Below are 10,858 nucleotides of genomic sequence, written 5' to 3'. Positions count from 1 at the left end.
ATCTTATAGAAACTTACAAAATTCTGAAGGGGTTGGACAGGTTAGATGCAGGAAGATTGTTCCCGATGATGGGGAAGTCCAGAACAAGGGGTCACAGTTTACGGATAAGGGGGAAATCTTTTAGGACCGAGATGAGAAAAACATTTTTCACACAGAGAGTGGTGATTCTCTGGAATTCTCTGCCACAGAAGGTAGTTGAGGCCAGTTTATTGGCTATATTTAAGAGGGTGTTAGATGTGGGCCTTGTGGCTAAAGGGATCAGGGGGTATGGAGAGAAGGCAGGTACATTATACTGAGTTGGATGATCAGCCATGATCATATTGAATGGCGGTGCAGGCTTGGAGGGCCGAATGGCCTACTCCTGCACCTATTTTCTATGTTTCTATGTAACCTGTTTGGAAACTCTCCACGTGTAAGTGTCGTTGCAAAATTTGGAACTCTTCCTGGTGGGGTAATTGATGTGAGGTCAAATTTACATTTGAAATTAATTGACTTTTCTTAGTCAAAGTTATTAAAATCATATGTCAATACTAGTTGGATGGAGTTAAATCACGTCCATCTTCATATTTGATCTCTCTAAACAGTGAAACGGATAGTGAGAAGACTCCATCGCCCATATACTTTTAACACAATCATGCTGGTCATCAATGAGATTTGATACATTTCTGAAAATAGTAGAAACAAATATTTGAGTTATCTTTGCATAAACTGTTTTGCATTTGTCCTTAAACGGACTAAATTATATTGAGCAATGTGAATTAATTGGAGCCAGTTTGTATATGCACTGCAATTCTCATTTACATTTCAGGAAAGTAGTGCATGGTTTCTGTTCGTATTGTAGTTTATAATAATTCTTACAAATGTTTAAAATGTTGTATGTGTTCTAAACCCTTATGCTAAGAAAGGTCATACATAGTTAATAAATTACTGGTAACTTAAGCTGTACTTGAGCTGAAATCACATGTGAACTTCATATCTTTTTTCAGCTTGTGGGAATTAAACAGCCAGGGCTTCGTCCTTGGAAAGGTCTGTGTGATGTTTGGATTGTTCCTGCACTATTGATTGTCAAAATCAAACCTTGATTTGGTTGTCAGGCCTTCTGGTTCTACCTCCCTGTTCCATGGTTGGGGGTAGGTCATTCATAGTGCTTGGTGCACTGCAAGGAAAAGGTGAATGGTATTCTAACTGCATCCTGTAAATAAGAAGACTGGGTGGGCAGGAAGTGAGAAGGAAGAAAAAATACAAACCCTAATCTTGTATAATATCTGGACTGTTGCTGGCCACAGACTCTGTCTGATCATCCCAAGGATGTCCAGCAACCTTCAAAGCTTCAATTCCCACTGCATGAACAGCTTGCTTGCACTGCCAAGTTTCTGGGAACCTGTGGGCTTATTTTGATGTCAAACTTGATTACATTTTCTAATGCAAATACTGTAAAACAATTCATGCAAAAATACCTGTTATTAAGTTAGAGGTCAATCATTATTTAAAAGAATGGCAAACGAGTTTACGTGGCTGGGTGACGCACCTTGTTCCCTTTATGTAGAGAGGCCCAGTTCTCCCAATGATGGCTGAGATACAGCAGGCAGTGAACAATGCACAGATAGGATTTCCTATTTTCCCTCTCTTGACTGCCCTCTGTTTCCCCCCTCTGTTTCTGCCCCCCCTGCTCTAGTCCGTTTCACTGCTTACCTCTCAACTCCTCCCCTCACTGCTGCCTCCTCCATTTCTCTGCTATCCTCTGCCTATTTCCTTACTGTTACCTTCCTCTCTGCTTTCTCATACTCAGCTATCACTGCTCTGGGAGTTGCAATTTCTTCAGTGGCTGAAAATCATTCTCCCTAATGTGGACGCAATATATATCAGATAGATCAAGCTCAAATGTAGAATAACCATCTGGAGTGCAGAAAGTATTGTGAAACTTGGTTGATAACAAAGCAGCAGTGGGTATTGAGTGTGTTGTGCTCTGAGACTGATTCAGTGCGCACCCACTTTCCAATGCATTATTCCCTTGCTTCTATACGGCAAGATTCTGGAAACCCTTGAATCACATGATACAATTTAAGATTGGTATTGGGTTATTATTGTCACGTGGACTGAGATATAATGAAAAGGTTTTGTTTGTGTGCTCCCAATTAAATCAGATAACATACATTAATACAGGAAGGAAAAACACACTTGCTTGCTTACTCTTCCAGTTATGAACAAACCTTCATATAAAACATTGACAAATTTGCTAGAATATGGTCCTTCCCTCCATCGAGGGGATTTATCGCAGTCGCTGCCTCAAAAAGGCTGGCAGTATCATCAAAGACCCACACCATCCTGGCCACACACTCATCTCCCTGCTACCTTCAGGTAGAAGGTACAGGAGCCTGAAGACTGCAACAACCAGTTTCAGGAATAGCTACTTCCCCACAGCCATCAGGCTATTAAACCTGGCTCGGACAAAACTCTGATTATTAATAACCCATTTTCTGTTATTTGCACTTCATCAGTTTATTTATTCATGTGTGTATATATTTATATTATGGTATATGGACACACTTATATGCTCTGTAGTAAATGCCTACTATGTTCAATGTGCTGAAGCAAAGCAAGAGTTTCATTGTCCTATACAGGGACACATGACAATAAACTCACTTGAACTTGGTCTCTAGAACATTGATTTTTTAAAGAGGTAAATTGGTTCAACACAGAAACTGGACTGAAACCCGAGCTCAGGATTGGATGAATAACTACGCCTCAGGATTGGATGAATAACTACGGACCTATCTCCAAAATTGTTATTGGTAACTTTCTTTGTTTGTTTTTCTTTTTTTTCTTCTTTTTTTTACCCCTCCCTCTCTATTAGTTTATAGATCTTTCTTTTCAGTTCTATCTCTCAAAAAATTCTATAAACAGAATAGAAGCCTTGTATGAATGTAATTGATAAACAAACCGTGTTGCTATTATGTGTTTACGCTTCTAATAAAAATATAAAAATAAAAACATTGACTCTTTCTTTCTACACGGATGCCACTTGACTTGCTGAGAACATCTGGGATTTTGAGTTTGCTTTAGATTTCCAGTTAGTTTTTTTTGCTGCAATATCTAAAGCATATTGCAAAATTGGCATCAAAGTGTATGATAAGTTATGACTTATCCATTTACTTAGGGCACATCCTCCACTGAAATTGCCTGGGTCTAATGACTGATATTCCTGGGACTGGGCAATTCCTGAGCATAGGCAGTTTTCCACTGAGTGGGGTCTGACTCAGAACACTGGCACTGTGATCATGGAGCAATTTACATCAATTTGGGATTAAAAACTGGGATTAAAAACAGAACATGCCTTTGCAGATCAGACAGGTTAATCTACTTGCTAACCCTATGGCAGTTTAGACCTGGAATGTATAGTAATTCCTTTTCATCCACTGACTTCCATCTGCAGATCCATGCAATTGCAAGGTTCGGCAATTCCAATACCCAGAATGAAAAAGGCTGCAGAGAATGGTGGACCAGCACAATCCATCATAACCCTCCTCCCCTCCATCGAAAACATCTACGCGATCGTTCCACAAGAAGGTGGCATGTATCATCAAAATCCGGCACCATCCCGGCTCTGCCTTCTCCTTGTTGCTAACAATGGGGAGGAGGTAGAGTCAGAATACTATCTACAATACATCTGTAGAGGTTTGTGAGTGCAGTTGGTAACAATCATGTGCAGGGGCTATGACAGGTCATCCGAGATATTAACACCCAGGTAGGTTCCAGAACCCGGTAGTGTGGAATTTCAGGCCTGTGCTTCCTGGGCACACTCCAAATCTATGGAACACTATTTGCCCTATTATGGATTCATTTTCCAATTGTATTTTTACACAAATCTCTTGCCTTTGCACCGTCGTTTTAGTTTTCATTTCACAGTCTTGCATAATTGATGTTTTTGTCTGTGAGCGCCTATGATGCTGCTGCAAGCAGGATTTTCACGTGCACCGGTATCTCACCTTCCTTGTGTATATGACAATAAACTTGACCCGTCACCCGAGCAGACTGTCTCCGCCCAGAGACTCGCCGGGTCGCGGGAGACATTTGAGAGGCTCGTTGATATCCAGTCATTTAAATTCATTACGTGCTGAGCGTGAGGACGTTAGTGATAACGAGCAAGCTGCTCCATTCCGCCCCGGCCGCAGCCCGGCACAATAAGTGGGGAAGGGAGGTTTATCCCAGGGCAAAACAAGCCTTGGTGACAATCCTCCCGTCTTCGCCACGTTTCCGTGAAGTCGGGAGCGCCACCATGCCCAGCAGTGTGCAGCAAAGATCCTGGTGTGCAGCGGGCGAGCCGACACCCGCCTCCCCTCCTCCCCTCCTCCCCAGCCGGCGAGCGCTCCGAGCAGAGCGGGCGCCATCCCCTGTCCGCTCGAAGTACCGACAGCCATGCCCAGCTGCGCAGAGCACAGCTAAACAGGCCCTACTCCCAACACACTATCTTTTGTGGCAGCTTCATTGCTGTCATTTCTGAATAATACAAGTATTTTGAGTAAGCAATAGTAGTTCAACACTACCAAAAGGACTGGGTTGCATTAAGGTACCAACTCTTCACAATACCAAGTTTAAATATAATTTGGTGCCTACATTTTCAGGTAAAATTAGATGGAAATTTATTATCCACCACGTACATATCCACAGGAATTTAAGCACGCATGTATATTAATGTAGGGCTGAATAAAATCCAAAGGGTTTGATTTGTCTGACCCAATTAATTTAGGATTTTGCAGCAATGTTGATATTAAATCTAAAATATCAAGTACATTTTGAAGAAACATTGAGGTGTCTTCCCAAGTCATTAAACTTACAAAACATGATCCTCTACCTGCACCATAAATGAATGTAAATAAACTATGGAGGGATATTTCAAGTCAAGATTATTCAAGTGTTGAAGTGATTTCCCACTATTTGCATACATAAATTCCAGATGTATTATTAAAAGAATCATGTAAAGACATGCAAACCAAATTATTTAGTAAAACCCTTTCATTTTGTAGAAGGCATTTTTTTTAACTGGTGAGATATTTAACAGGTGGTAAATACTGGGTCAGTAATTGAGTTATTTATTTGATTACCTAACTAAAGCACATTTAAAAAGCTGAGAGGAAGCAATCAAGTAACCTGCTGCTTAAGTGTGCTTCCTGTTTATAGACTGCAAAACTATACATTTTCACTGTCATAGCCTTTAATAGAATGGGTTTCCATATAAATTAATGGGGTTGAAAACAGTTCTTAAAAAACTATATACTTAATTGGACCAGACTGCTTTTTCTAATAAAAATTGAATCCAGGGACCACTCTAGGTAGTGATAAAAGTCTCTTAGTCTTTAACAAAGACTTATTATCAATACAAAGACATTGACATCCACTGCTATCTCTTGCTTATTCTCCCAGTCTCCCTGTTCCGCCTTCATTGTGCAAGAGTACCTTCCACTTCAGTGGTTCTTATATGCACTTCCCTTTCCCAATGGAAGACTCCATCTCACAGTGGTTGAGGGGCCTCCCTCTGTGTCTGTTAATCTCCTGCACCTCTCCTTTCACGCCTATTATTTTATCCCAGAGCTGCAACATGGTACTTTTTGATCCCATCTCACAGCCCAGCCAACAAGTTTTTTGGTTTATGTTCAGGTTTATTATTGGCGCTTGTACCGAGGTCCAGGGAAAAGCGTTCTTTTGCATGCTATCCAATCAAATCAGATAATACTGTACATAAATCCAATGAGTCAAAGTCAAGTGCAACAGGTAAAGCAAAGGGGAACGTACATTATTTGTTATTATTAAATCGTTGGCGGTATCACTCCGTTATCATTTAATCTCGCCTCCCTTCCATTTTATGATAAACCTCTGCTGTTCTTTCCTCTTGCCCTCTTTTCTCTAGATCCTAAAACCTGTTTATCTCTAACGTTCCACACTTCCGAGGAAAGAGCATGGCGCCGAGTTTCTGTTTCTTCCTTCTCAGATGCTGCCTCACCCAATGAGCACCTCCGGCCATTGCCGATTATATGTCAATATCTGCAGCATTTTGCTTTCCTGTCAAGAACAGCGAGCTGCTGTGAGGTTGAAACCAGGCATAACAGGGTAGATGGCCCACTATGATGAATTTTGGTTTTACATGAAAACACCGACTTCAATTTCTCAATCTACTGCAGAGAATTACTGACAACAATCTGGTCGTTGGGATTATTTATCTGGTGGCGTCTTGGTTGGTCCCAAGCGACAGATGATGACTAACTTCATCAATATCCCATGTAGCATACACTCAATGACATGTGGGCAAACTGATACAGTGTCGATGTTGTGTGTGAGCGCGCGTGAGTGGGTGTATGTGTGTATGCGAATGTGAGTGTGTATGTAAGTGTGTAGGAGACAATATGAGTGTGTGTTTGTGAGTGTGTGTGTAAGCGTGAGTGTGCGTGAGCGTGTGTGTATGAGTGTGTGGGGTAAGTGGTTGGTACACAGAGATACATTTAGTGTATCAGAGATTCTATCTCTTGGTTTTCATTTTACGGATGCTTTTTTTCTCGCATTCTCCATACACTGAGGTCTTCAGGTAGATAGCTTGCTGTTTAAATATGTGCATATCTTATCCTCTTTAACGGGGGATAAAACGAATTGTAGGTTTTTTTTACAGATCAGTGCATTTGCGAAGCTTTTTTGGGCAGCGATAAATGTAAAAACAAGCGTCTGCAATGGGAATATACACAAAATGCTGGAATAACACCGCTGGTCAGCCAGCATCTCTGGAGAGAAGGAATAGGTGACGTTTCGGGTCCAGACCCTCAGGGGTTCAGTTTGAAGAAGGGTCTCAACCCGAAACGTCATCCATTCCTTCTCTCCAGAGATGCTACCCGACCTGCTGAGTTACTCCAGCATTTTGTGTGTATCTTCGGTGTAAACCAGAATCTGCAGTTCCTTCCTGCACATTGTGGCTGCAGCGGGCATCACTGGATTTTCACACGCCCCGGCAGCGTTAGGGTTACTGCGCTGTTCCGTTTCGGAGCAAAGCCATACGTGGTGTTAGAGAGACCCCTAGCGCTCCTTCTGCAAACCAGCAACCACCCACGTCCCTGGTAAAACACAAGGTGCTGCGGGATCCCAGCGGGCCTGGCAGCATTTCCGTCCCAAGCAAGGACCCGCCCAGCTTTCCATTTTCTTCAATTCAATTACAGTTGCTTGAACACTTATTGATTATTTTATTTCAGAAATGCAATTCTCTATAATGGAAGAAAAATGAGGCAATTGTAAGCAAAAGTTTATTAAAATGTTGGCAAGGTGCGAATTAATCATCACAATTACAAGAAATTAGAAAGTCTGAATATAACCCGAGTTATTAGGTCAGATGTTACTGTAATAGTTGCTCTGTGACAAGAACTCGCTCCATACAAGGCATGACCTGGTGTCCGGTAGATAAAGTGATTGCTCTCCAAACAGGTGGTCTTGCGCCCGAGACCTGGGGCAGGCAGGCTGTTATTTGAGCTTGTCGGCATTTTGTAGTTGGAATTAACGACCCTGTATTTTTCTCATGGTAATTAGAGAAGGCAAGGCAATGCAATAAAACCCGGAATCCGGCTCGGGGCATATTGGAGACAGGTAAAGTTGATTTTCAAACACATCCCGTTCAATTATAGAGTAGCGACTGCAGGTGTGGATCTGGATTTTAGAGACCAAGCATGCATTTTACTGTCCCCACCGCCACACCCTCCACCATCAAAGTTTATACATTTCGCAGTGTTTAACTTTGACCTAGTTTAATTTTCTTTCTTTATTTTATCCTGAAAACAACCACTTAATTTGAAAGTGTAATTCTGGGAATAGAATTTGGTGGGGGAGGGGCTGTTTGCATGTATTTGCACATCGAAGGCAGGGGATAGAAGGCAACATATCCGTACCAGAGAAGAAGATATTAAATGAGGGTGATGCTATCGAATTGTAAGGAGAGTATGAAGGAGGACGGGGAGCTGGAGAGGCAGAGTAGTAAGAATATGAAGTCCCAGGATGAGGTAATCCCCTTTATTTGAAGGCACTGGTCGGGTGTCAGGCCAATGGATTTTCAAGATGCCACAATTAGAGTGACAATCTGGAGTTGTGAGTATTACATGGTTGAACACAAGAAAAAATGGAGCAGGGGTGATCCCCAGGGCCTGATGGTCTGCATCCCAGGATACTTAAGGAAGTGGCTCTAGAATTCGTGGATGCATTGGTGATAATTTTCCAATGTTCTATAGACTCAGGATCAGTTCCTGTGGATTGGAGGGTAGCTAATGTTATCCCACTTTTTAAGAAAGGCGGGAGAGAGAAAACGGGGAATTATAGACCAGTTAGACTGACATCGGTGGTGGGGAAGATGCTGGAGTCAATTATAAAAGATGATATAGCCGCACATTTGGATAACAGTAACAGGATCAGTCCGAGTCAGCATGGATTTACGAAGGGGAAATCATGCTTGACTTACCTTCTGGAATTTGTTGAAGATGTAACTAGGAAAATGGACAAGGGAGAGCCAGTGTAGTGTACCTGGACTTTCAGAAAGCATTTGATAAGGTCCCACATAGGAGATTAGTGGGCAAAATTAGGGCACATGGTATTGGGGGTAGAGTGCTGACATGGATAGAGAAGTGGTTGGCAGACAGGAAACAAAGAGTAGGGATTAACGGGTCCCTTTCAGAATGGCAGGCAGTGACTAGTGAGGTACCACAAGGCTCGGTGCTGGGACCGCAGCTATTTACAATATACATCAATGATTTGGATGAAGGGATTCAAAGTAACATTAGCAAATTTGCAGATGACACAAAGCTGGGTGGCAGTGTGAACTGTGAGGAGGATGCTATGAGAATGCAGGGTGACTTGGACAGATTGCGGGAGTGGGCAGATGCATGGCAGATGAAGTTTAAAGCGGATAAATGTGAGGTTATCCACTTTGGTAGCAAAAACAGGAAGGCAGATTATTATCTAAATGGAGTCAAGTTGGGAAAAGGGGAAGTACAACGGGATCTGGGGGTCCTTGTACATCAGTCTATTAAAGTAAGCATGCAGGTACAGCAGGCAGTGAAGAAAGCGAATGGCATGTTGACCTTTATAACAAGAGGAATCAAATATAGGAGCAAAGAGGTCCTTCTGCAGTTGTACAGAGCCCTAGTGAGACCACACCTGAAGTATTGTGTGCAGTTTTGGTCCCCTAATTTGAGGAAGGACATTCGTGCTATTGAGGGAGTGCAGCGTAGGTTTACAAGATTAATTCCTGGGATGGCATGACTGTCATATGCTGAGAGTATGGAGAGTATGGAGCAGCTGGGCTTGTACACTGGAGTTTAGAAGGATGAGAGGGATTTCTCATTGAAACACATAAGATTGTTAAGGGCTTGGACACGCTAGAGGCAGGAAACATGTTCCCGATGTTGGGGGAGTCCAGAACCAGGGGCCACAGTTTAAGAATAAGGAGTGAGCCATTTAGAATAGAGACAAGGAAACACTTTTTCTCACAGAGAGTGGTGAGTCTGTGGAATTCTCTGCCTCAGAGGGCGGTGGAGGCAGGTTCTTTGGATGCTTTCAAGAGAGAGCTAGATTGGGCTCTTAAAAATAGTGGAATCAGGGGATATGGGGAGAAGGCAGGAACGGGGTACTGATTGGGGATGATCAGCCATGATCACATTGGATGGCGGTGCTGGCTCGAAGGACTAAATGGCCTACTCCTGCACCTATTGTCTATTGTCTATTGAGTTGGCCACCTGGCCCCTCAAGCCTGCCCCACCATTCACTGCGATCATGGTTGATCTGCCCCGGACCTCAACTCCTTCTCTGTGTCCCACTTTCCTTGTGCGATCAATCCCCTGATCTTACAAAAATATATCCATCTCCAGTTTAAGTACAGTACCTCCACAACTCCCTGCACTGATAATTCCAGAAATTCACACCTCTGTAAGAAGTAATCTCACTAGGTAGGGGGAAATTCATCAGATACTTATATTTAACAGTAGAATTTTCAAAATTGAGCTGTCGGACGACTGGGAGCCAATGTTAAGGTCCAAGGATGCAGATGATGGGTAAGGAGACAGAAATATTTGGGTTCTGATTCAGATGAATTTATTGTCACCCACTAGGGTGCAATGAAATTCTTTGTCCGCATGAAGTTCACAGATTAAATAGTGTAAGGTTAATAATTAATACAACATTAAATACAACAACCGGTGCAAAACATCAGAATGGTTCAAAGAATGCAGTGACATTTGTCAAATGACAACAGTGCAAAAATAACTAAAGTGCATTAAAGATGCAACTCTTAGTTAAGAGTAGGATTTCAGTGAAATAGTTGAATAGTTCAGCAGTTTGATAGCAGAGGGGAAGAAGCTGTTTTTATGTTTGGATGTCAAGACTTTCAAGTTCCTGTATCTTCCCCAAGAAGTTAAAGGAGAGAAAAGGGATTGGCCAGGGTGGCAGGCACCCATGACAATACTTCTAACCTTCCTGATGCAATGCACAGTGAAGTTGGACTAGACGGAAAGCAGTGATGAGCATGTGATGGATGGAGCTGTGTTCACCACTCTCTGCACATTCAGGTGGTCAAGAGCAGATCAGTTGCCATACCAGGCTGAGATCCATCTCTCAGAATACTTATTCTTGTGCATCTGTAATGTAGATACTGAAATATAGGCAATAAGATTAAATATGAGGATTAAAATAGAAGGGTTGTTTCCCATTGTTGAGTAGTTCATTGCTCTTTGTTGCTTCTTTCATTGACACTCGTGGAACTGTAATCCAGCTGAAATCAACACTAATTTGAGAAGAAATTGGGGAATAAATGGGAGAAAACCAAAATAAGGTGTTTTGGTCGAAC

This window comes from Leucoraja erinacea, chromosome 2 (assembly GCF_028641065.1).
Source record: "Leucoraja erinacea ecotype New England chromosome 2, Leri_hhj_1, whole genome shotgun sequence".
In the NCBI taxonomy this organism is placed as follows: domain Eukaryota; kingdom Metazoa; phylum Chordata; class Chondrichthyes; order Rajiformes; family Rajidae; genus Leucoraja; species Leucoraja erinaceus.
This window is presented reverse-complemented; position numbering follows the sequence as displayed.